The 27,352-nt window shown below is 43.4% G+C and overlaps 1 protein-coding gene and 1 long non-coding RNA gene across 2 annotated transcripts in view; one reads left to right on the forward strand and one right to left on the reverse strand.

The window, feature by feature from the left end:
• The window catches only part of LOC137335340 (uncharacterized), a 41,532-nt gene extending 14,944 nt beyond the window's left edge, over positions 1 to 26,588 (forward strand). The window contains exon 3 of the long non-coding RNA XR_010966394.1: positions 26,433 to 26,588. This is a non-coding gene — a long non-coding RNA (uncharacterized lncRNA). The remainder of the gene's footprint in view (positions 1 to 26,432) is intronic.
• gnas (GNAS complex locus) overlaps positions 1 to 27,352 on the reverse strand; it is a 282,461-nt gene that overhangs the window by 194,322 nt on the left and 60,787 nt on the right. The window lies entirely within an intron of this gene.

Consider the following 27,352-nt stretch of genomic DNA (forward strand, 5'->3'; position numbering starts at 1 on the left):
TGAGCAGGTTATTGGTGAGTAAGTGCCGCTTGATAGCACTGTCGACGACACCTTCCATCACTTTGCTGATGATTGAGAGTAGACTGTTGGGGCGGTAATTGGCCGGATTGGATTTATCCGGCTTTTTATGGATCGGACATACCTGGCCAATTTTCCACATTGTCAGGTAGATGCCAGTGTTTAGCCAAACTGTTCCAGTACAGCTACGAGGCGCGGCTAGTTCTGGAGCACAAGTCTTCAGCACTACAGCCGGATGTTGGCTGGGCCCATAGCCGTTGTTGTATCCAATGCCTTCAGCTGCCGAGGCACCACACTCCTTAAATCTCTCCAACTGCCACCTCCTCCTTTGAGACCCTTCTTCAAGCCCACCTCTGTAACACTATCTCTTCGACTCAGCAGCCATTATTTTTCATTACACCTCTGAAGCACCATGGGACATTTTTCTACTTTAAAAGGTGCAATATAAATGCAAATTGCAGTTGTTGAAATACAGCCATTATAATTGACCTCAGCGCTTCTGGGTTAGGAAGGGAAAAAGTTAACAACTGCCCTGCTCCTGATCATGATCCATGATGTGGAGATGCCGGTGATGGACTGGGGTTGACGATTGTAAACAATTTTACAACACCAAGTTATAGTCCAACAAATTTATTTTAAATTCCACAAGCTTTCAGAGGCTTCCTCCTTCCTCAGGTGAATGGTGTGGAAATGAAATTTTCGAATCCTTCGCATTTGAAAATCACAGAACAATGCCTGGTGATTACTGCCCGTTGCCAAGGCAATCACAGTGAGCAGACAGAGAGGTGTCACCTAAAAGGCCACCGAATATACAAACCCCCCAAAAAAGAGAGAGAGAAGGAAGACAGTCAATGACCCGTTATATTAAAAACAGATAACATTTGTTCGCTGGTGGGGTTACGTGTAGCGTGACATGAACCCAAGATCCCGGTTGAGGCCGTCCTCATGGGTGCAGAACTTGGCGATTAATTTCTGCTCGACGATTTTGCGTTGTCGTGTGTCTCGAAGGCCGCCTTGGAGTATGCTTACCCGAAGGTCGGTGGCTGAATGTCCATGACTGCTGAAGTGTTCCCCGACAGGGAGAGAACCCTCCTGTCTGGCGATTGTTGCGCGGTGTCCGTTCATCCGTTGTCGCAGCGTCTGCATGGTCTCGCCAATGTACCATGCTCTGGGGCATCCTTTCCTGCAACGTATGAGGTAGACAACGTTGGCCGAGTCACAGGAGTATGAACCGTGCACCTGGTGGGTGGTGTCCTCTCGTGTGATGGTGGTATCTGTGTTGATGATCTGGCATGTCTTGCAGAGGTTACCGTGGCAGGGTTGTGTGGTGTCGTGGACACTGTTCTCCTGAAGGCTGGGTAATTTGCTGCGCGGGACCTCCAACCAACACTATACACCAGATACATCGACGACATTTTCTTTCTATGGACACACGGTGAGGAATCACTAAAGAGACTACACGATAACATCAACAAGTTCTATCCCACCATCAAGCTCACCATGGACTACTCCTCAGAATCAGTTTCTTTCTTGGACACACGAATCTCCATCAAAGACGGGCACCTCAGCACCTCACTCTACCGCAAGCCCACGGACAACCTCACGATGCTCCACTTTTCCAGCTTCCACCCTAACCACGTCAAAGAGGCCATCCCCTATGGACAGGCCCTGCGAATACACAGGGTCTGCTCAGACGAGGAGGAACGCGATGGACACCTACAGACGCTGAAAGACGCCCTAGTAAGAACGGGATATGATGCTCGACTCATCGATCGACAGTTCCGACGGGCCACAGCGAAAAATCGCGTAGACCTCCTCAGAAGACTGACACGGGACGCAACCAACAGAGTACCCTTCGTCGTCCAGTACTTCCCCGGAGCGGAGAAACTACGCCATGTTCTCCGCAGCCTTCAACATGTCATCAATGATGACGAACACCTCGCTATGGCCATCCCCACACCTCCACTACTCGCCTTTAAACAGCCACCCAACCTCAAACAGACCATCGTTCGCAGCAAATTACCCAGCTTTCAGGAGAACAGTGTCCACGACACCACACAACCCTGCCACGGTAACCTCTGCAAGACATGCCAGATCATCGACACAGATACCACCATCACACGAGAGGACACCACCCACCAGGTGAATGGTTCATACTCCTGTGACTCGGCCAACGTTGTCTACCTCATACGTTGCAGGAAAGGATGCCCCAGAGCATGGTACATTGGCGAGACCATGCAGACGCTGCAACAACGGATGAACGGACACCGCGCAACGATTGCCAGACAGGAGGATTCCCTCCCAGTCGGGGAACACTTCAGCAGTCAAGGACATTCAGCCACCGACCTTCGGGTAAGCATACTCCAAGGCGGCCTTCGAGACACACGACAACGCAAAATCGTCGAGCAGAAATTGATAGCCAAGTTCCGCACCCATGAGGACGGCCTCAACCGGGATCTTGGGTTCATGTCACACTACACGTAACCCCACCAGCAAACAAATGTTATCTGTTTTTAATATAACGGGTCATTGACTGTCTTCCTTCTCTCTCTCTCTTTTTTTTTGGGGGTTTGTATATTCGGTGGCCTTTTAGGTGACACCTCTCTGTCTGCTCACTGTGATTGCCTTGGCAACGGGCAGTAATCACCAGGCATTGTTCTGTGATTTTCAAATGCGAAGGATTCGAAAATTTCATTTCCACACCATTCACCTGAGGAAGGAGGAAGCCTCCGAAAGCTTGTGGAATTTAAAATAAATTTGTTGGACTATAACTTGGTGTTGTAAAATTGTTTACGATCATTATCCAGTGATCCCTGCTGGAATAGTGCTTATATAAATGTTGGGAGGAGAACAGGATCGGGTCCAGTTGAAATGCTCCCCATAGACGCCAACTTTCAACCCTGGATTTTCCAGGACGGTCCATCCAAATTTTATGGGGGGCAAATAGGTGAATGTCCTCTTCTGTTGGAACTCCACTCACTTGGTTTCCTGACAGCAGCACCTCAAACAGATGGGAACTTCATTTAAATAGTAGTCCTGTACACCATTTCCTGCTATTTTGGCATACAGGACATCAACATCAAATGTTAATCACATTCAGGTGACACGGATGTCCAGGGTTCTGGAGGTCATGGAAAGGACATAGCAATGTTACGGTAAATGTATTTCAACTATTTCTTCAACATTTATTTTTGGCACTTTCCCCCCTTCTGGTACTTAATCTTTGTCCTAATCGTTATGCACTATTAGTTCTATATCCAGCATCGTAATTAGCACCGATGGCTTTTCCCAACAGGAATTCCCTTACACGAAAGTTGCCAGCCAGGTCAGGCTGCAAAAAAGATTCTCCACGCCCACCCATACCTACAGACTAGGTGAAAATACTTTGCTTTGGCAGATAATTAGTGCAGATAAAGGCTCCTCTTCTCAATGGAAGCTGGACAGCAGAACCAATAGGCCACTAAGATATGTAAACTATTTCCTGTAGTGGGGAAAACCAAAAACAGGGGGACATAATCTTAAAATTACAACTAGGCCAATCAGAAGCGAAATCAGGAAGCATTTTTTCACACAGAAGGTAGTAGAAATCTGGAACTCTCCAGTGGAAACTGGGACAATTGGAGTTTTCATGACTGGGGATAGATTTTTGTTAGGTAAAGGTAGCAAAGGATATGGAGCAAAGGCAGGGAATGGAGTTGAGGTGCAGATCAGCCATGATCTAATTGAATGGCAGAGCAGGCTTGAGGGGTTGAATAGCCCACTCCCGTATAATGTTCCTATGCTCTAATTCCTAAATGCCTGGCCAACTATAATGTTGGATGCTTTCTTTCTCAGAAGCACCCCAATCACCATATGTTATGCTGTTAGTGACAATACAGGAAAGGAGGTTTGCTAGGATTAATGGTGAGAGCAGCCCGATTGGTGTGGTCAAACATTTCTGCAAGTCCTGGCACACCTCCTTGGCAATGAAAGAACTGTCAACAGCAACAAAAATAACAATAATAAAAACAGAAAATGCTGGAGAAGCTCAGCAAGTGAGGCAGCATCTGTGGAGAAAGAAACAGAGTTAATGTTTCAGGTCGAAGACCTTTCGTCAGAACTGGAAGATGTTAAAGAGTAGACTTTAAGCAAGTACAGAGACAGAGAAAGGAGGGGAGGGGAGGAAAGAACAAAAGGGAAGGTCTGTGATAGGGTAGAAGCCAAGAGTGATTAAATGACAAAAAGGATGATGGTGCAAGGCAAGGAGGGTGGTAATGGGGCAAGGAGGGTGGTAATGGGGCAAGTAAAGAAACAAAAGATGGGTCTGGAGTAGCTGTGAATGGCAACAGCAGAACCATTACCAGCACTAGCTGACCAAAAAATGGGAGCAGTGGTTATGGTCTGAAGTTATTGAAATCAATGTTGAGTCTGGAAGGTTGTAAAGTGCCAAAACGAAAGATGAGGTGCTGTTCCTCGAGCTTCCGTTGAGCTTCATTGAACAGTGGAAGAGGCTGAGGACAGAAAGGTCAGAGCGGGAGTGGGACAAAGAATTAAAATGGCAAGCGACTGGCAGGTCAGGGTCACGTTTGCAGGCAGAGCGGAGGTTTTCAGCAAAGCGATCACCCAATCTGCGTTTAGTCTCCCCAGTGTAGAGGAGACCGCATCGTGAGCAGCGAATACAGTATAATAAATTGAAAGAAGTACGAGTAAATCGCTGTTTCACCTGGAAGGAGTGTTTGGCACCCTGGACGGTAGGGAGGGAGGAGGTGAAGGGGCAGGTGTTGCAACTCCTTCACTTGCACGGGAAGGTGCCGTGGGGAGGAGAGCGGGTGCTCGGGGAGATGGAAGAGTGGACCAGGGTGTCACGGACGGGGCGGCCCCTTCGGAATGTTGAAAGGGGAGGGGAGGGGAGATGTGTTTGGTGGTGGGATCGTGCTGGAGGTGGCAGAAATGGCAGAGGATGATCCGTTGAATGTGGAGGCTGGTGGGGTGGAAGGTGAGGACAAAGGAGACCCTATTATGGTTCTGGAAGGGAGGGGGGAAGAGTGAGGGCAGAAGTGCGGGAAATAGGACGGACACGGTCGGGGGCCCCGTCAACTACAGTGGAGGGGAATCCTCAGTTGAGGAAAAAAGACGACATATCGGAAGCACTGGTGTGGAAGGTGGCATTGTCAGAACAGATGCAACGGAGATGGAGAAACTGGGAGAAGGGAATAGAATCCTTATAGGAAGCAGGGTGGGAGGAAGTGTAATCAAGGTAGCTGCGGGAGTCAGTGGCTTATAATATATATTGGTGGACAGCCTATCCCCAGAAATGGAGGTAGAGAAGCCGAGGAAGGGAAGAGTTGGAGATGGACCATGTGAAGGCAAGGGAAGGCTGGAAATTGGAAGCAAAGATTACAACAACTTGCACTTGCATAGCACCTTTAATGTAACAAAAAGTCCCAAGGCACTTCAAGAAACATCAAACAAAATTTGACACCGAATCACATAAGGAGATATTAGGACAGTGACCAAAAGCTTGGTCAAAAAGGTAGGTTTTAAGGAGCATCTTCTAGGCGGTCTTGGTGATGGAGAGGATGTGTGGTCGGAAGCTCAGCTCAGGGTCAAATAGTATGCTGAGGTTGTCAGGGCCTGGGTCACCAGAGAGGCAAATACATGGCTGTGCCATCTGCTGCAACGACATCTGCAGCTACCATGCAGCATAGGGCCAGCACATGCACTGAGTAACAGCCAGCTGGAGCCTAAAACTTGGCTCCACTCCCTGCAGTCATGCTGCAACGCTGATATATGGCAGTGGTGCAACGGAGTGGCACAGAGGGCAATCTTCCTCCCAATCACCTCATGTAGCACCACCTCCATTGCAGCAGCAAACAAAGAGTCAGGTGCTGGAGCTGTTCATCAATTGCCTGCATACTCATGTCTGCACCTTGAGATTCCCTTCCTCTCCTTTTTGCTTATTCCACCTTAATCCCCTGCCCCTTCAGCCTTGACAAAGGCTGACAATGGATTGAGTAGATGTTTCAAGCTTTCCAAAAGCTTTCAGAATTTTTGACACCCTACTGCAACACTCCCCTTTAATTGTCTCATGCAACTTTCCACTCCTGCCACTGGTGTGTTCCCGACACCAGTCTGAACCTGTACCTCTAGTTATGCCTAAGAGCTGACCACAGAAAATTCAGCACAATTCCATTTGAGCTAGTCTAAAACCTGCTAATAGATATTTGGGTCTAAGCTATGTCAAAAACAGAAAACCCAGGTTTCACCATCAAGGCTGACATCTAAGGAATGGCCACGTGAATGAGGTATCAGAGGGCATCCAACAGCAGAGGTAGAACTGGAACCCAACATAACTCGGCAACTTTGGGACAGAATCGGTCGTGGAAAAGACAACTTCACACTTGTATCTGAGCAGAAGAACACTGTACGAGTGTGAAAACACAATGGAATTTTCATCCTCCCATAACATGGACTTTACAGACTGGTTTTCACCCTACTTCCTCATAAAGCAGGAACAAACATTTGGATATTAGTCATCACATACACGAGTCAAGAATAAGATCAGCATACCCAGAGGCCATTTTTCTTTGCGGGGGTGGGGGGGGGGGGGTTTAACACCACCTCAAGCTATTTAATGTTTTTTTCCCTTCCTCCCCCCTTCCTGTTGCTCTCCCTACACCATCTCTTGCAATGAAAGTCTGGCAGGCAATGTACTCCCAGGTCACCTGCTAATGCTACACTGAAACCAGCTGTAAGGGGGCAGAAAGCAGTCAACAGAACTTTCCATTCAATTTTCCATCTCCCCACCACCACCTAAATGGTACTTGGCACCTCCCACCAGTAGCATGGCTTAAATGAGAAACTCGAAGAACGGGAGCACAACCCCTATTACTCCATCCGAGCTCTCTGGGGAAATGTATATTTCGGCTCTGAAATAAAGCATTCTGCAATATTTCCACAATTTCTATTTCTGCCACATTTTGCCCTTTATCTGCAGCACAACGACTGACTTTAAAACTGGGGGCTGTAGATTTCACAGTATTTCATGACTGCTGCAAGGCTTCATTTAGGAATGTGAAAGCCATTTTGGAACAATGAGTTTACTGTAATTTCCCCCCCACCCCCCCCAAGAACTTCAGGGAACTACGCAAGGAGGTTAAGATGTGTAAAGAGTGATATTTGACAATTTCAAAAAGCGAAGATAGAGTTTCTAAAAATAAATGTCATATGACAACAAAAAAGTATGTTTGTGGTTTTGTAGTAATCCCGTTGGTCATGCAACAGAGATAATAAACATACTTTTGATATAAAAATATATATATGTGTGTGTGGTTATTGGTACTAATTATAAATACAAAGTATAAAATTATAAAGATTGTATATTTGATCTAAGACGCAAGGGTTTGGGTTACTTGGCTTCTTTTCTTTGTACTCTGGGCATAAAGTTATGCCTAGTCGTAATACTAGTAATGCCACGAAGTAAATAGATTTAAGGGTACAAAATGTCAGCTGTTGTTCAAAAAGGAATCTTTTAAGCACAAGATTCCCCATTTTAGGGTATTTTGCCTCCCTATCTGCACGATTCTTTGCCTCCCCGAATTATGCAATGGCAGCAGTCACTCCCGTGTCCTTCACCAATGTTATACTGAAATCATCCACTGAGGAAGCATATGAAAATGGCAGAAAGAGAAAGAGAAACTCTCCCGAATTACTTTCCACGTGCACAAGAGCTTGGCTCCACTCAGTGTCTCTTCACAGTGGTATAGCTCAAATTAGTAATTAAGCATATGGGGATCACAGGTGCAAATCTATTCTTGACCACTCTGGAGCACAGCATTCTGATGCTCCAATACACTGCCATCCTTCAAACAGGAATTTATGTTGAAAGCACTTCTAAATTTTTACTGATTATGTCAAACTCATTCATCGCTACATTATAAAATTACTTACAAACTCAAGCACTTGAACCAAGGCATTGTGCAAAAATTAGATCACAATTTAATCCTGACCTGAACATCCTTCTACACAAGACCACTTTCTTCCACCTTTGCAACATAGCTTGCCTGTGCTTCTATCCGCGACACCCTAATCCACACCTGGACCACCTTGATGTTCAACTTCTCAAGTGCTTTACTAGCTAGCCACCACAAATTACAACTCATTCAGAATGCTGGTGATCCGTATCATCACTCGCACAAATTCCACACTTTCATCAACTCAGTCCTTGCCAAACTCCATTAGGTCTACGTCCCAGCAAATTTGACTTTTAAAAAGTCCTCGTCCTCTCTTTCAAATCCCTCCATTGTCTCACTCACCCGAGCTAGTGTCAGCTGTGTTCAGTGGTCTCACCTCTGAGTCAGAAGGTTGTGGATTCAAGTCCTACCCCAGAGACTGGAGTACAAAATTGAGGCCGACATTCCAGTGCAGTACTAAGGAAGTGCTGCACCATCAGAGCTGCTGTCTTTCGGATGAGACTTTAAACCGAGGCGCCATCTGCCTTCTCAAGTGGACGTAAAAGATCCCATGGCACTATTCAAATAAGATCAGGGGAGTTCTCCCTGGTGTCCTGGCCAATATTTATCCCTCAACCAACATGACTCAAAACAGATGATCTGGTCATTATCATATTGCTGATTGAGATCTTGCTGTGCGCAAATTGGCTGCTGCATTTCCTACATTACAACAGTGCCTACACTTCAAAAGTACTTCATTGGCTGTAAAGCACTTTGGGACGTCCCAAGATCATGAAAGGTACTTATATAAATGCAAGCCTTTCTTTCTTCTCCATGATCTCCTCCAGTCATCCACCTCTGATGCTGGTGTACACCTTGGCCCCTTTTCCTCTGATCCATTGTGACTATAAAAGTACTTCAAAACAATTTTCTGGATATGGGAAACTGCTGTAAGAATTTAATTTTTTTTATTCATGGGATGTGGGGGTCACTGGCAAGACCAGCATTTATTGCCCATCTCTAATTGCCCTTGAGAAGGTGGTGGTGGGCCACCTTCTTGAACCGCTGCAGTCTCTGTGGCGAAGGTACTCCCACAGTGCTGTTAGGAAGGGAGTTTCAGGATTTTGACCCAGCGACGATGAAGTAACGGCGATATATTTCCTTGTCGGGATGGTGCGTGACTTGGAGGGGAACGGGCAGGTGGTGGTGTTCCCATATGCATGCTGACCTTTTCCTTCTAGGTGGCAGAGGTTGTGAGTTTGGGAGGTACTGTCGAAGAAGCCTTGGTGAGTTGCTGCAGTGCATCTTGTAGATGGTAGACACAGCAGCCACGGTGCGCCGGTGGTGGAGGGAGTGAACGTTTAAGGTAGTGGATGGGGTGCCAATCAAGCGGGCTGCTTTGTCCTGGATGGTGTCGAGCTTCGAGTGTTGTTGGAGCTGCACTCATCCAGGCAAGTGAAGGAGTATTCCAACACACTTCTGACTTGTGCCTTGTAGATGGTGGAAAGGCTTTGGGGAGTCAGGAAGTGAGTCACTTGCCGTAGAATACCCAGCCTCTGACCTGCTCTTGTAGCCACAGTATTTATGTGGCTGGTCCAGTTAAGTTTCTGGTCAATGGTGACCCCCAGGATGTTGATGGTGAGGGATTCAACGATGTTAATGCCGTTGAATGTCAAAGGGGAGGTGGTTAGACTCCCACTTGTTGGAGATGGCCATTGCCTGGCGCGAATGTTACTTGCCACTTATCAGCCCAAGCCTGGATGTTGTCCAGATCTTGCTGCATGCGGGCACAGACTGCTTCATTATCTGAGGAGTTGCGAATGGAATTGTACACTGTGCAATCATCAGTGAACATACCCTTTTCTGGCCTTATGATGGAGGGAAGGTCATTGATTAAGCAGCTGAAGATAGTTGGGCCTAGGACACTGCCCTGAGGAACTCCTGTAGCGATGTCCTGGGGGTGAGGTGATTGGCCTCCACCAACCACTACCATCTTCCTTTGTGCTAGGTATGACTCCAGCAACGGGAGAGATTTCACCCGATTCCCATTGACTTCAATTTTACTAGGGCTCCTTGGTGCCACACTCGGTCAAATGCTGCCTTGATGTCAAGGGCAGTCACTCTCACCTCGCCTCTGGAATTCAGCTCTTTTGTCCATGTTTGGACCAAGGCTATAATGAGGTCTGGAGCCAAGTGGTCCTAGTGGAACCGAAACTAAGCATCGGTGAGCAGGTTCATAGAATCATAAAATGGTTACAGCACGGAAGGAGGCCATTTGGCCCATTGAGTCCATGCCGACTCTCTGCAAGAGCAATCCAGCTAGTCCCACTCCCCTGCCCTATCCTTCTAGCCTTGCAAATTTTTTCCTTTCAAGTACTTATCCAATTCCCTTTTGAAAGCCACGATTGAATCTGCTCCACCACCCCCTCAGGCAGTGCATTCCAGATCATAACCACTCGCTGCGTAAAAAAGTTTTTCCTCATGTCGCCTTTGGTTCTTTTGCTAAATCACCTTAAATCTATATCCTCTGGTTCTCGACCCCTCTGCCAACAGGAACAGTTTCTCTCTATCTGTCCAGACCCTTTATGGTTTTGTACACCTCTATCAAATCTCCTCTCAACATTCTCTGCTCTAAGGAGAGCAACCCCAACTTCTCCAGTCTATCCACGTAACTGAAGTCCCTCACCCCTGGAATCATTCTAGTAAACCTCTTCTGCACCCTATCTAAGGCCTTCACATCCTTCCTAAACTGCAGTCCCCAGGACTGGACACAATACTCTAGTTGTGATCGAACCAGTGGTTTATAAAGGTTCATCATAACCTCCTTGCTTTTGTACTCTATGCCTCTATTTATAAAGGCCAGGATCCCAGATGCTTTTTTAACTGCTTTCTCAACCTGCCCTGCCACCTTCAACAATTTGTGCATATATACCCCCAGATCTCTCTGTTCCTGCACCCTTTTTAGAATTGTACCCTTTAGTTTATTTTGCCTCGCCTTGTTCTTCCTACTTTTCTGCATTGAATTTCATCTACCACGTGCCCGCCCATTCCACCAGCCTATCTATATCCTCTTGAAGTCTATCACTATCTTCCTCACTGTTTACTACACTTCCAAGTTTTGTGTCATCTGCAAATTTTGAAATTGTGCCCTGTACACACAAGTCCAAGTCATTAATATATATCAAAAAGAGCAGTGGTCCTAGTACCGACCCCTGGGGAACACCACTGTACACCTTCCTCCAGTCCGAAAAAGAACCGTTCACCACTACTCTGTTTCCTATTGCTTAGTCAATTTCGTATCCATGCTGCCACTGCCCCTTTTATACCCTGGGCTTCAACTTTGATAACAAGCCTATTATGCGGCACTTTATCAAAAGTCTTTTGGAAGTCCTTATAAATCACATCAACCGCGTTTACCTCGTCAAAAAACTCAATCAAGTTAGTTAAACACGATTTGCCTTTAACAAATCTGTGCTGGCTTTCCTTAATTAATCCACACTTGTCCAAGTGACTGTTAATTTTGTCCCAGATTATCATTTCTAAACGTTTCCCCACCATCGATGTTAAACTGATTGGCCTGTTGTTGCTGGGTTTATCCATGCACCCTTTTTTGAATTTATTGGTGAGTAAGTGCTGCTTGATAGCTCTGTCAACGACACCTTCCATCACTTTGCTGATGATTGAAAATAGACTGATGGGGCAGTAATTGGCCAGATTGGATTTGTCCTGCTTTTTGTGGACAGAACATAAAGTGGAAAATTGCCCAGGTGTCAGGTACTAGAACAGCTTGGCTAAAGGCACGGTTAGTTCTGGAGCACAAGTCTTCAGCACTACAGCCAGGATGTTGTCGGGGCCCATAACCTTTGCTGTATCCAGTGCACTCAGCCATTTCTTGATATTGATTACCCATCTTCACTCTTCAAATGAAGATGGAAAAATCACAAGATGTAATCTCTTTTAAGGCATTATGACTACTTTCCCTGTTCTGACATCAGTTCTTTTCCGATTAGAACCACAATATAAACAAACAATTGAAAACCATTTGGAAAGCAAAGGAAGAGAGTGAAAGGCTAGTTTGTTAGGGCCTTGGCATAGAGGACACAGCGATCCAAACAATACAATCCTACAAGGTAGGTAATCTACCTTTTGTTTTAAAAAATATCAACATCCACATCTACACGATTTTCATTCGATAGTGCCTCACAGGAGAAATGAGCCTTTTCCCAACTCAAACAAGCTACAGTCAGGACAGACCTGTCAAAATTACAGGATGTTCTAGGCTGATAAATTGAAGTAATATTGTTTGGTAAGAATATGGCTAAGCAGCAGCCCTATAGATGCTCTCTTAATTGATCATTTTGAGATTAGTCTTTGAAGTAAATGTTAATCTAGTGGAATGATTCTATTTTAGAGGCTTCTTATCAGTCAGCTGATAGCAATGCTGGATACATTTATCCATAAATTAACAACCTTTGCGATGTCAGTAACAGAAACAAATCTGCTATACGATAATTTTCAGAACCTACAAGATGATAACCTCTTGTTATCATTTACATAATGGAATCTGCATTTGAATTCTGATCTAGAGAGGAGAATATGAAAATAAATAGTAAATTTCCTGTAACAAACAAAATTCTAGGAATTTGGGACGAAGACTTAAAAAGGCTGTTATCACGGAATATGAGGGGTGAATAAAAATCTGTCGCTCTCCAAGTCTTGAAGGCCCTCCTCCATTGATTCCTCCGTTGTTGCTCTCGTGCTGCCCACCTTCTGCCAGTTTTCTGCTGGGAGGGTAAAATGGACCCCGGTATCTGAAGCCTTCGCCAATGATAAATGTTACACAGCTTCTTCTACAGACCTCGTTCCATAATAAGCTCCCCCTCATACAATCAAAAGCAATTGTTTACTAGTTAAAAACATTTTGAAAACGGATGTGAATTGAAAAAAGATCTGAAAATAAAACTTCATGTACTTGGGATTCCTTTTTCAACTCAAGTCACTTGTGTGGAATTCTGTTCTAGTTGCTTTGTGAAAGAAATTACAGTTCTCAGTGTACATTATTCTAAACTCTGCATATGCACACAATGGATAAGGTGGTTTTCCTGTCAGTTTTGTTTTCTAAAGTCATCAACTCTTGGAGGTACAGGTCCATGGCCAGAAATCAGCAACAACTTGCATTTATACAGCACCTCTAACTTGGTAAAACGTCCCAAGGCACTTCACAGCAGCATTATCAAACAAAATGCGATACCGAGACACAAGGCGATATTAGGATAGGTGACCAAAAGCTTGGACAAGGGTTTAAAGGAGCATCTTAAAAGAGAGATGGAGGAGGTTTAGTGAGGGAATTCCAGATCTTTGCTGGCAACACTGGTCCCAAGGGCTCCAGTTATCATAAATATGGAAAAAACAATTTTTCTAAATAAATTTGTTCCACTGCTATGTACTTTGCAAGAATTCTTCTCAAGATATACAAAATTATGGAGATCATTTAGGCACTTGAGACTGCTGTACCTTGGATAAGAGATTTACATCAACGTGAAAGCTGTAAATTCAGATTTTTGCAAAAATTCAGTATTTTAAGAATTTCTGACTGCTCTTAGGATGCTTTGCCGCTCTGATGACTCGATGGATAAGCTTAGTGCCACATTAGTAGGCACACAGACTAGAACAGTCCTGGGTTTGATTGCTGGTCTATGTTGAGTTAGTTGATCTCAGCCAGTCTTGGCAGCGTTGAGCTAAACAGGAAAGAATACAAGGAAAATAACAAAGGTTCCAAAAGTTGAAGGGTGTTTGGAGACACTGAGCAAGGACAAGCTGTGACTTCCTCCATTGTCAAGACAGCCTCCTGGCCCTTGCTGTCTAGCTTCACAAGCCAAATGGCTACTTGAGTGAAATACTGGAAAAATGTCATTGCTCACGTGGAGCGCTATGGGACATCTGGAGGTCGTGAAAGGCGCTATGTAAATGCAGGTCTGTCTTTCTTTCTATTCCTCAACTGGTTTTGATTTATACTGTCGAATCAAAAGTCCATCCTCTTCTGGCTCAGGCAGTGAATCACTGATGCTCCATGCAGCCTGAGCTCGTACACACTCGAGTGTCGGATCAGTTTGCTATACCTCAGCAAGGTAGGAGCAGCTCAACCAGCCCTGGCTGACTATATTGTTCATGTCTGCTATGTGGTCCACCTCACCCTGCAACTTAGCCACTTCTCCTGGTGCTGTGTGGCCAGGATTCACCACTGAGACCGGTGCTACCTTACTTCAATCTGGCCTGGCCCCCAAAGCCTTTGCCCAACTCTAAGTAGACATACAGATTTCCCTTCACTCAATCATATTGGCCAAAACATGCCAATCATTCAGATTGTCCTCTAACAAAATCTCAACATATGGCTGAAGTACTACATTGGCCATACTTCAGCCATATGTCAACTGACTATAAAAAACCATGAATGCAGGCTACTCTATCCTTTATGTACTGTTTTCTCCTCACCAGATGTGGTTAGACTCGCATCAAGAGTACATCTTATACCATACAAGTCTTCTGAGGGTTGACAAGAGACTGGGAGTAGGAAGAACGCAAGGTTCCTTATATCTTCAGTCTACACACCCAGCAATTTCATGCCCCATAACTGGAATTGATCTTTCCAATTTAGTCCTGATCCCTATGCCTGGACGAGCAGTCGACTGCCTCAGAGCAATCTCCAACTTTCAGGACACATCCCCAGTCATGTAATTTCCCCCCTCTCCCCCAATTGAGCAATAGGAGATTGACCACACATTCAGTCAAGACACAAAGCTCGTGAGGTATCAAGTGGTTAGCTTGTCCACCTAGCTGCCTCATTGCTTGACTTGATGTGCAAAACAATCATATCCTTAAATCATCTGGAACTGCTTCCAGAAAATGGTCCTTTAATATCAGTTGACTTACTTCCTCAATCAGTTACACTCACCACATCCAGCCACAATTTCCAAATATCCTCTATGACTAATTTCCTATACTTCTAAAACTTTCTTCAACTTTGAGTTTCTGCCTGTATGCTTCAGGAGTCAAGCAACAAGAACTACACATTTTACAGTATCATAATCTGCACTGTTCATTGGACCCAGACTTGAAAATGAAGTGGGTGCTTTACCACAAAATGATGGTACTAGACCCTGACCGCAAACTGTTCTGTCCCACTTATGGTGATTTGCTAACAGTTCCAAACCCTTAAGAATTCACCTAGGTCATCTGCTTCTTTAAGATTTAGTACTTGAGTTGACTTCGTAAAATCATGAGTTGGAACAACTATCCCCTCATTTATCAGTTTTCATCTTTCTCTGTCAGTTTAAGTGCACGTCGATGGCTCTTCACCCTCACCTCGTGTTTGTGTAGAGACTAAATGGTATCACTGCTTCTCCATTTCCGCAATCTGTACTAACATTCCATCTCCTTGAGGCATACATCGTACTCTCTCAAGTTTTTTTGGAACCTCCAGTTTATGCACTAACTGCTAATGCATGCTCCTTGTCCTATTCCTCTGCAGCCAGTCTAAATTGAGCTCTCTGCTCATATCTTTGAGCCCTTGAGAACATTTTTAAATTGTGCTGCTCGATTCTGCTTACTTACTTCAGATTTAACCTGTTGGCTTGCATGGATATTACATTTCACCTTCACTGGCACCAATCAGAATTTGAGCTGTCACAAAGTATTTTTCTCATACCAAACGCAAAAGTCAGCTCTGTAGGCAAGCACACAATCTCCCTATGAGCATGGGAGTTCCCCCTGGTGTCCAGCCAGTATTTATCCCTTAACCAACATTAAAAACAGATTATCTGGTCATTATCTCATTGCTGTTTGTGGAACCTTGCTGTGCACAAATTGACTGCCACGTTTCCTACATTACAACAGTGACTACACTTCAAAGTACTTCATTGGCTGTAAAGCGCTTTGGGATGTCCTGAGGTCGTGAAAGGAGCTATATAAATGCAAGTTCTTTCTTTATGAACTAAAGCATGACAGTGTACCAAGAATTCTGGGATGTGTGCCCTGTACGAACAATAGATTCATTTCTTTCTCTGGATTAATATGTGGGATTTCCACTAGGTATCCACATCATTAATCAGAATCTGAAAGATCAGTCATTCCAGATAGTTTAGCCTGGTATGCAACTATCAAACAGCTTTACTAATGGATAAGGTTATTTATAGCAGCAACAGTTACAGTTAGTTGTCGAAGACAATTTAAGTAACACAGTAACTTTGAACCAGTTGACACACGGGTTAAATAGACAAACCAGTCCATTAAATCCCTATCAATGGCTCTCTTTACTGTTCTTTCAAATTATAAATAGTAGAACACTTCTCAGTAAATTTGTAGCAACCTGATCCCTACTGGATACAATCTTACTTGAAATAAGTGAGTGTTTGCATCTTGTCTACATGTCTTGGTCAACCGCCCCCCACTTCCTCCTCCACCCCTCAAGACATCTCTTGCAAGATTGCCATTCATGTGCATAAGGTACTAGGTTCAGACTGACCAAAATTGTCTTACTTAGGGCCCTTACAGCCAGTAGAGAGGAGACTTTCCACCAGGTCAAACCAAGGCCCCAGATCGTGTTTAACACTGTGCGAGAGTCACCCAATCACTAGCTAATGCAGAAAAATGTAGACCTAGTGTCTACTACAGCATGCACTTGCTATAGCAACGTTCTCAAACATTCTAGAATGGCCTAGATTTTCTGATCACCTTTGTTTTAACACCTGCCATTAAAATAACCCTCACAAGGAAACCTAGGCTGGGTGTTCATTTAACATGCAATTTGTAAATTGGATGTAGGTATTTAATAGCTTGGAAGGTCAAATGGGCAAGAGTCAGAAAAGTTCTAATGAGCTCTTCAATGACCTGCTACTTTCCCCTAAGTTTCAGTGATTTTATGTCCAGATAAAACCTATTTATCCTTACGAACTCATCCCTTAGACCATCATTCTGACATTTGACTCTAAACAGTTTGGATATCCCGACATGCAGCTGGCTGTTCAAGATGTCAGTTTGACTCACTTGGCACCACTATCGCTCAAGTCAGAAGGTCGTCGGTTCATATCTCACTCCAGGATGTGAGCACATGATCTAGGTTGACGCTTCAGCATTGTGCTGAGGGAGTACTGAATTGTCCGAGGTACATCTTTTGGATGAGGTGTTAACTGCAGCCCCATCAGCTTGTAGGTGACCTGCAGAAGATCCCTTGGCTCTAGTTAAGAGGAGCAGGGAGTTCTTCTGGTCTCCTGGCCAATATCCATCCTTCAATCAAAACCCAAAACAAATTAGCTGGTTATTTACCTCATTTGCTGTTTGTGGGACCCTGCTGCGTACAAATCGGCTGCTGCATTTGCCTACATAATAACAGTGACTGCAATTCAAAAAACGAATTCACAAGCTGTGAAGCACGCTGGGAGATCCTAAGGCCGTGAAGGCCCTATATACACAAGTGCTTTCTTTCACTTTCTTACAAATGAATTATGGAGCTAGAAAGTGCTCAGGATAATCATTCCAAGTGATTTTTTTTTTAATTAAAAAGTCTTATTTGTGACTTGAACTGGTATTTTTTTTAATTCCCCTCCATCACCTGAAGGCACAGAATCAGGAAGGGGTGCAGTTCCACAAGTGTGGTCTGCCCTCCAGCACCTAGATTAATGATCAGGAGCAGAAATCATGGCTAATGTTCTCTTCCCTAGCTTCCCAACTCCAATTATAGCACATTTATTATTGCCCTGGCTCAGAACAGCTAATTCAACAGAGACCAGGGAATCAAATCTGGAATCTTCTAAGTCTATATGACTCAATTACACTAGGAAATGCCTTTACCTACTAAACCAATAAGGTATGTATACAGCAAACAAAATTGAAGGTTTTTAGTTCATCATAAATCCAAATGAAAAAAAACACAACATCCATAAATTGTGCCATCTCGGGCAACATTAAGCATGTACTACCTCTACAAACGGTTTACATGTTTTATGGTTAAGAAAAATTAGGTCATCACTGTGCTTTATGAAAACTGCATTAACATTTAATAAACTTGGATTTTGTCACATTGCGAAAACATTAAACATAAAAACAAAAACTACTAGAAATGCAAAGTTGTTCAGTCAACTTCTTAAAGAGAACAACGACTCCTACCTGAAACTTGAACCCATCTTTCTCAGTGAGGTATTGACCAATCTGTACATATCTTGTATTTGGTGTCTTAATTTCATTCATGCCTTTGTCATCTCCAGACTCAATTACTTCAATTCTCTCCTGGCCGGCCCCATCTTCTTTCCTCCATAAACTTCAGTTCATACAAAATACTGCTGCCCGTATCCTATCCCACATCAATTCCCACTTGCTCATTACCTCTGTTCTCGGTGACCTACATTGACTCCCAGTCCCCCTAAACCTCAAATTATCATCCTTGTGTTTAAATATCCAGTTCCTCACCCCTCCCTATGTCTGTAACCTCCTCCTGCCCTACAATCCCACCCCCAGTCTCCATTCCTCTGGACTCCGGCTTCTTATGCATCCTCAACCCTCCCTTCACCCCATCGTTGGCTGTGCCTTCAGCTGCCTAAACTCCACACTCTAAAATCCCTCCCATAACCTCTCCACCTCCATCTCCTCAAAACCAACCTCTTTGACTAAGCTTTTGGTCAGCCCTCCAAATCTCTCCCTTTTTGGTTCAGCATCTGTTTTCCTTCTTCCCCTGTGAAGCCCCCATAAGACGTTTTTCTACATTAAAAGGCGCTATACAAACGCAACGTGTTGTAATTTGCCATTTCAATCATTTGTGGCTTTTCTTTGTTCTGGGAACATTACGTCATCACATCCAGCTGGACCCAATCATTGGCTCTGAAGCAACATATACACATTTCAAACACTGTATCTTAAGTGAATAAAATATAAATATATGCCACAGCCTACAAAGCAGAGAGCTTAACTGATTCAAAACTCTCAGGTTTTCTGGCTTATACCATGTGGCTCGTACACAACAGTCTATAAATTTAGCTACTGGATTATAAGTGAAATCCTAACAGGTTAAAATCAGTCATCAAAACAAAACAGATTTTTTTTGGAGGAGTGAACTTTTGTATTAAGTTCATGTCCCTCAAGGGGGAATAGTAGTGCAGCATTTGACTGAAATGTTTTGTCCTCACTCTTCCCCAAAGTGTTGAAAAAGGTGTCACAGTTACTGATGGGGCAATCCCAGTGAGAACATTGTGCCTGACTTGACAGACCCCCTTAATTGGTGAGGCTCTAATTCCTCCCAGCCAGCATCCTGCATTACTTACAGTATCTCAACTGGTGTCACTCCCAGCTCCTTCACACAGGAACAGGTGTAGGCCATTCAGCCCCTCGAGCCCGTTTTGCCATTCAATTTATGTCATGGCTGATCTGTACCTCGACTCCGGTTACCCGCCTTTGCTCCATATCCCTTGATAAGCTTTGGTCAGGTTCAGCAAAGCTTAGTTTTATATAGCGCCTTCAGTGTAGCAAAACATTCCCAAACACTCCACAATTCAGGATCAGACGCCAGCAGGAGGAGAGGAGTAGAGCGGTTACCAAAAGCACAATCGAAGAGTAGTTTTTAAGGTGGCAATGAAGGTGGGGGAGGATGAAGAAAGGTGGAAGGGTTTTGGGAGAAAGTTGGGTGAGTGAGGTGGCTTAAGGCCCTGCCATTGATGATCGAGCACAGGGACAACAAAGGAGACCAGAGGATGCAAACAAATAAAGGCAGCAAGGTTTTGGATGAGCTGGCGTTTACATAAAGTGGAGTTCAGGAGGCTGGCAACGCAAAGCTTATGTTGGAGGTGACAAAGGGACGAATTAACTTTTTTTTTTGAGGACTTTTTTCTACGATAAAGGGCACTATATAAACAGAAGTTGTTGCGGTCGCTTTTAACAACTGTGGGGTGAGGTCGGGATAGAGACTGGTGATATTTCAGAAATGGAAAAGGGGCTGTCCTGATGATGGACTGGATGTGGAGTTCGAAGCTAAGCTTAGGCTCCAGCAGGATATCTCAGATTGCACACTGCCAGGTCGAACTCCATTAGGCACCCAGGAAAGGGAATGGAATCAGGGAATAGGGTGTTTCTGGCAGTGACTGAACAGAATGGCCTCAGTCCTGCCAGTGTTGAGCTGCAGAGAGTTCTGATTCACCCACAATTTGAGGTCAGACAGGCAATCGGACAACACAGCAACAATAAATGGTGGTGGTTGAGAGGGGAAATTGGGCATCATTGGCGTACGTACGAAGGTCGACTCCATGCTCACAGACAATGCCACTGAAGGGCAGCATTTGAGAAATAAAGAGGGATCGAGATTGAAACCTTGAAGGCAACAATCCAAGGAACAGGAGGAGAAACCTTTACAGGTGATGTGCTGGCGCCAGTGGGACAGGTGGGAATAGAACTGGGCAAGGGCAAGATCATGGAGATGGATCACTGAGGAGAGATACTGGAGGAGGATGGTGTGGTGAATGCTGCATAGAGATAATGCACCACAGTCACACAGAATGTTATTGGTGACTTTGACCAGGGCAGTATTAGTGTGGTTAATGGAATAGAAATAGGGAGTGGTGGGCATGAGGGTAAGTGATGGGCACGGAGTTGAGTGGCAACGATATGGTGCAGAACTTGAAAGGAACATTGGTGATGGCATGATGGTTGGAGAGGACAGAGTGAATCAAGAGTAGATTTTTTTTTTTAAAAAGCAGCAGTGATAATGGCAGTTTTGAAAGGCGAGGGGAGGGGGGAAAAAAAGACAGTGCCTGAAAAGAAGGAACAGTTTGCATTGCCATTCAGTGAGCGAGGAGATGCAGTCGAGTGGTCAGGAAACATGTGTGGTGGAGGGGAGGGCAGTGTTTAAGGGACACGAAGGAGAAGAGGAGAGGTGTCTCGCAAGGGCTGCAGTGGAGATTGGGCAGAGTTGCTGTACGGGGTGAAGTAGGGAAATGAGCAGAAGAGTTGAAGGAGACTGGAAGTATATGAATGGATTTGATACAAAGAAATCCATGAGCTTCTTGCACTTGGCATTAGATATGAGGGCAGAGGGGGCATGGAGGGATTTGTAGTGGAGAAGAGGTGGTTGGGATTTCTCTCGTTCTTTGGGGTGACCCTAGAATAACAATGATTTGAAAGAGATAAACGATGTGTTTTAAGGTCATTGAGCCAGAGCTGGCAACCAAGCTAAAATGAAGAAAGCACCATGTGGGTAATCACAGGGAGGAGAAGAACCAACATTTTTCATTACTGGACTATCTCACCAATTTGGTTTCCTGCTAACAGGACTGGAAAGGTTTCCAGAAGGGGAAAAAAAATATCTTCACCAAAAAAAGCCAAGTAAATAGAGAGGGCATAACCGGAAGGTCTTATCCAAATGCGTTGTTTGCAGTTATTCCAGTCACTAGTTTATTAACATAGGGCCAGTGATCACAGAGGCGTTTTTGGTTTGCTCACATTCCTTCTTCACACAAAGGGAAACTCTCCTCCAAAAAGCTGTTGAGGCTGGGGGTCAGTTGAAAACTTCAAAAGATTGATAGGTTTTTGTTGTTAGGCATAGAACCAAGACGAGTAGATGGAGTTAAGATACAGATCAGCCATGATCTAAATGAATGCCGGAACAGGCACGAGGGACTGAATGGCCTACTCTTGTTCCTAAATATTCATAGCATAACGCAGCTATAAAACAGTGTATGCTCCAACTAACTGTGAGCAATGTCACTGGAGGTCTATTTAAAAATAAGATGTGCACAGATCATTCTTGTCCATCACACTTGAGGCAACACACAGTCTGATGCAAATGTCAGTTGTCACATTTTTTTTTAAAAGCAATGGCAGCCATTTGCAATTGCAGGGAAACTTTCCAGGAGCACAAAATTCTAGAGCCATAAAGTCTGCTAGCTCTTCATTTTAGCTTTGTTTGTGGGAAGGCTAATGTTAATGTCCAATCTCAATAGAATTAACATTTGAATAAATGTGTCTTTTATCAATTAGAATTTGTAGCCTTAAAAATAACAATCTACACTTTACCAGAATACATTGTTTTTTTAAATTGTAGTATATAATCTTCCTGTCCTTATACAAACAGCACCGCAAGAGATTCACTAGTCTATGTACTAAAGCCTTATGTCTACTGCACGAATGTCACATACCAGGTATCACACTTCGTTACAGATGCAAAACAATTTTTTTTAAAAAGTAAAGTTTGTTATTGACCTAGAGCCTGAATTTACAATTGCTCTCTGATTGACCTCAGCAAATTGTACAAAGCTATAATTACCTGGATTTGCCCATTTAGGGAAATGGACTTAAAAGGCACAGGCTTGTTATCTAAGCATTACAAACTTGCTCCAGACCCAAGATTACTCGGGCATAATTCCACGGAATAAATCCACGCGTGTATTTAAGAATTTATACCTCTCATTCAAAAGGTTTAAATGGGCTGCAATTGCTACATCAATTTTTTTTTCAAAACCAGCTTTAAAAAAAAAATGGACATTCACAACAAAACTTGCTTTTATAAACAGTAAGGATAGAAATAAGAATACAATTTGTACAAAAAATGAAGAGCTTAAGACATGCAATGACAAGGTTCTGTGAGCAACACTGCAATCAGTTTGGACTTTCTCCTAATAATTCTAACTCAAACTAATCACAGCGAGGCAGTTTCCATAGGACAACCAGTCTCCTATGAACCAAAATCTTTATACTTGCTCAGAGTAGGACCAACAGTTACCCATAAATTACAATGCAACACAGCGGAGATTACTTGGGATACACACCTCTCCTGTCTTCCAACCACACCACCATGTTCTGGCTAAAACCAATAGACTATTTATAAATAATACAGAAGTAACAAGGCACAGCAGGAAACTTAGTACAATATTTAAAAACAAAGCAAGAAATCAGACCACCAGGGGTTAAAATAGCTGCTTTACAACACATTTATTACACAGTCCAGTAATCTATGAGAGTGTTGGATGAGAGGGAGTCTTTTGTGGACTTCTTGAAGTGTTGTTCTAAGGCAGCAACACCTCGTGGAATCAAATTGCACACGTATACTGAACTGCACTAAAGCTGCTGAGAAAAGTCTGCAGTTTATCTTTGAGATCCAAAGGCCTCGGAATAAAGATCGATCAACCAAGTTGAAAAGAACTTCCCGTGTGTAGAATGACTTCAGCAGATGTTCCCACCTCATCTGATCACGTATTTATTAATGTTTTGACCATATATTATCTCAGTTAGTACCTAAAATAAAACTTCTGTCTCTGAACTATTTCACAGATCAAATCTGGCCTTATCCCACAGCCAGCTGGTGTTCAGGCCATCCTCTTGGAAGTTGACTTCCCTTTTCCAGCTCCATCTTAACTCTAGTTATTACAAAACTATATGACCCAAGATAAAGAAATTTCCCATTTGACGGAGGACAAAATCTCTTTCATCACACCATCCTCTCTGGCACTACTCAGGCATCTGCCTTCAATAAAATGGCATCGCTGCAGAGAAAAATAAACTTGGAGCTCACGAAATGCTCATTGCAAAAAGTAAAAGTGTTCAAAAGCATAACATACCAAGCCTGCTTATAATATGTAAGGCAGTATACCATGCTGTACCAGCATGTTATAGGAGTGCTCCAGTACATTCTGAGCACTCCTGTACAAAAGTCAGTGAGTGAATAAATAAATAAATCCTTGTGGCACTTCTGCCTAGTTCACTTGCATTGGTACTCCTGGTGCTATCCCAATGGCTCTTTTGGTAAAGGCATTCTCCAGCATGAAACTCAGCCATACACCCTATGGTTCATCCCCTCAGTGTGTGCCAAGTCAGCTGATCTCAGCCAGAGCAGGACAAGGGTGCTACAATTGTCCTCAGTGCCCCGAGCTAGGGAACGGAGGGGGAAAAAAAGTCAGTCAGGGTTCCTGCTCCTGATCGCTATCCAGTGAACCTTGCTGAAAAGTGGACTGTTTCCACTGGCAGGAGGGTCAGTAATCAAAGGACACAGAATTAAGGTAATTGGCAAAAGAACCAGAGGAGAGATGAGGAGAATTTTTTTTTTTTTTTACAGTGAGTTATGATGATCTGGAATGCAATGTCTGAAAAGGTGGCAGAAGTTGATTAGATAGTAACTTTCAAAGGGAATTAGATATATACATGAAAAGGAGAAATTTGCGGGGCTATGGGGAAAGAGCAGGGGAGTGGGATGAATTAGATAGCTCTTTCAAAGAGCCAGTACAGACATGATGGGCTGAATGGCCTCCTTCTGTGCTGCATGTTTCTATGTGTGCAAGTTGAGAATAAGTCTCAGTTCAATACCTCCATTGGGGAACAGCCTGCTGACTTCGCCATCTAGGCTCACACGTGAAGAATGGCCACTTGGATGAGATACTAGAGGGTGGCCAGCATCAAACAGAGTCATGAGAAACAATTATTGGCAAATTTCAATTCTTGGTTGTACGTAAGATGGCAGTGTTTCTACATGCTCAACTTTCAAAGCATGCATTGTATACTCATTGTTTTATAAAGTCTGATTTTTATCACCTTCATAACTTATTAGAATAATGATTATCATGCAAAATAAACCAATGTTTCAAAATCATAAATCCCAAGGTAACACATTTTAGTCTGTTAAAAGAGTTCTTTATGGATCGATGTTGGAATGGGTCCAGGGTCACATCACTAACCCAAGTATGTCAAACCTTGGGTGTATTCAATAGTTTTTGTGTCATCAGAAATTAATGTGCCAGTAATAGTGGTATTGGTTTTAGTGCAATGCAGAGTGAGTAGACCTTTATTATCTGACAGGCAACCAATACACTCTTCATCCAAGAGCAAGAGTTCTACACATTCGTGCTTGCATTCATGTGCAGAGTTCTATTCACTGGCTTCCAAATGCTAGTTACATTTTAAAATTGGAGGACAGCTGGTGTGATTATTAGTTACTACTAAAATAAAATGCTATTTTTTTAAAAAGCTCCAAATTGAATTTTTAAAAGTTCACAGGTGATCTGAGGGGGCAACTATGGACATTTTAAACACTTGGTCATGCAGCAGAATGCTAGTTATACTACACTGCAGACAAAACTAAGGCACATATTGCTTGCTACAATCTCAGCTGCTGCCAACTTGAAAGTTAATACGGGCTCTGCGGCAACGCACAGGTCATCTGCATTAGTCCAAAAGCAGGAGCAGGACAGGCCTTTGTTTGTAGGCAGGCATCAACACTATCATTGGCCTCAGTGCCCTGGAAGGGTAGGTTTATTTTCTTAAAACAATCTGGAGTTCCCATTCCAGTGACTGCTGGAAAGCCGCTGTGTCAGGACAGGAGTCCTGCTCAGCTCCAACGGGCCTATAACTTGCAACACTCACAGCCCAGGCTCACACATGTAGAATGGCCACGTGGCTGATCTATGGGAGGGCACTTCAGTGCAATACTGGGGGAATGCTGCACTGTCAAAGGTGCCGTCTTTTGGATGAGACGTTAGAGCAGTCGGGGCCTCAGTTTCTCAGGTGGATGTAAAAGACCCCACGGCACTATTGGAACAGCAGGGAAGTTCTCCCCAGTGTCCTAGCCAACGTTTGTCCCTCAACCAACATCACTAAAACAGGTTATCTGGTCATTATCTCATTGCTGTTTGTGGGACCTTGCTGTGCGCAAATTGGCTGCTCCGTTTCCAGACATTAGAACAGCAACTACACTTCAAAAGTACTTCAATGGCTGTAAAGCACTTTGGGACGTCCCGAGGTTGTGAAAGGCCCTATATAAATGCATGTTCTTTCTTTTTTCTTTAGTCAGCACAAACAGAAGAGAGAAAGAAAATTGGAGTCAGGAAAAAGAAAATGGAAAAATATTGATAGAATTTATACTTAATATATGCTCTTACACATGTTACAAGCATGAGCATTGACAGCATTTCTGCACCATTTATGAACAGAGGACAGAGATCATGCCGGGCCAGAAACTACCCCCTCCTATCGGCAGAGTATCCTCTCATCAGCATCATTGTGCTTTCTGTTGACAAGCAGATTTTCCTCCATTTCCACAAATAAATTATTGGTCCCATTCGAGGTGATCCAATATATTCCCAATACAGTATTTGAAATTCAAGTTATCCCAAGCTAAAGTTCATTGGAATGTTTGAATCAAAACATAAACCACCTTAAGATATTAGACAAAAATGGAAATGAAATCCGTTGCCTGTTCTGTTAAGTTATTGCAGAAAGCTGCCTTATGCTTTCCTTATTTAGAAAGGATGTGTCAAAATGTGTACGGAATCTACATTAAAACCCATCTTGCCTGGACAGCATGCAGTATTTTATAAAACTCCACTTGGAAGCAGGTCAGCACCGAAAGCAACTTCTTCAGTGTCTCCCCTAGCTCTACGATTGCAAAAGGTTAGCTGAACCCATACATAGTTAAATGCCTCCAAGCGCAGTTTTAATTTTTGTCTTAATTTTTTTTTCCAGAATGGAAGAAACTAAAAAGGAAAGATGATTTCTATCTTGCACTTCATGAAAAGAACAAAAGGCCTTGTTTGACTTTGAACACATTATCGTTCTAAAAATGACAGAATTGGATATTTAGCACCACATTTTATAACACATTAAAAAGGTGTATAGCAAGACAGACTCTGATGAGTTTTATTTTAACAAGGCATTTAGTTTTACATTTTGAAAGTCAGACACTATTAAATGAAGCTGATGGTAGATCTCTAGTTTGTAAATGCTTTTTACTGCATCTGAATTACATGTGACATAAAAATTGATGCAATAAATAGAAAAAAATGAAATGGCAGTGAAACTTAAAAATGCTCGCAAGAGGTAAACTCAGTGGTCAAAATAAATACATTTGAGAGGCATTTGCATTAAGCTGTAAAATTATTAAAATTCTACCTTTGTCCTGCAGATTTCTTTTCCATTTTATAAATTAGCTTAACAGGAGACGTTCTCTAAATTGCAAATTTAACATTTCATATTAACAACACGATTCACAAAACAAAAATTGCAGTATGCAACAATTATTAAATGAAAAAACAGTCACTTAAGATCAGACATGAAAATAAAATATTGTGTATCTAGATGGACTTGGAGGAAATCTGACATTCATTCCATTACAGAATGCCGACAAAATTCCAGCTCCTCTCAGCAGCAGGAGACTGTGAACTGAAAGCTCCGTGAAGAGTCTCAGAAATCAGATTACGGCAAAGTTCTTGGGAGTCAGATCCCAGTCCTCCAGTAGATGCAAAAGACGTTGGAAGTTTTTTTTTTCTGGACAGATTTTAAGACGGGGGTGGAGTGAACCTCTTTAAAAAGGAGGCTACCACTCAGCACAGGGGATTTGCTGGAAGGTAAATCAGACACAATACAGAGGACACAGACAACAACTT

This window comes from Heptranchias perlo, chromosome 19 (assembly GCF_035084215.1).
Source record: "Heptranchias perlo isolate sHepPer1 chromosome 19, sHepPer1.hap1, whole genome shotgun sequence".
NCBI classification, from domain to species: domain Eukaryota; kingdom Metazoa; phylum Chordata; class Chondrichthyes; order Hexanchiformes; family Hexanchidae; genus Heptranchias; species Heptranchias perlo.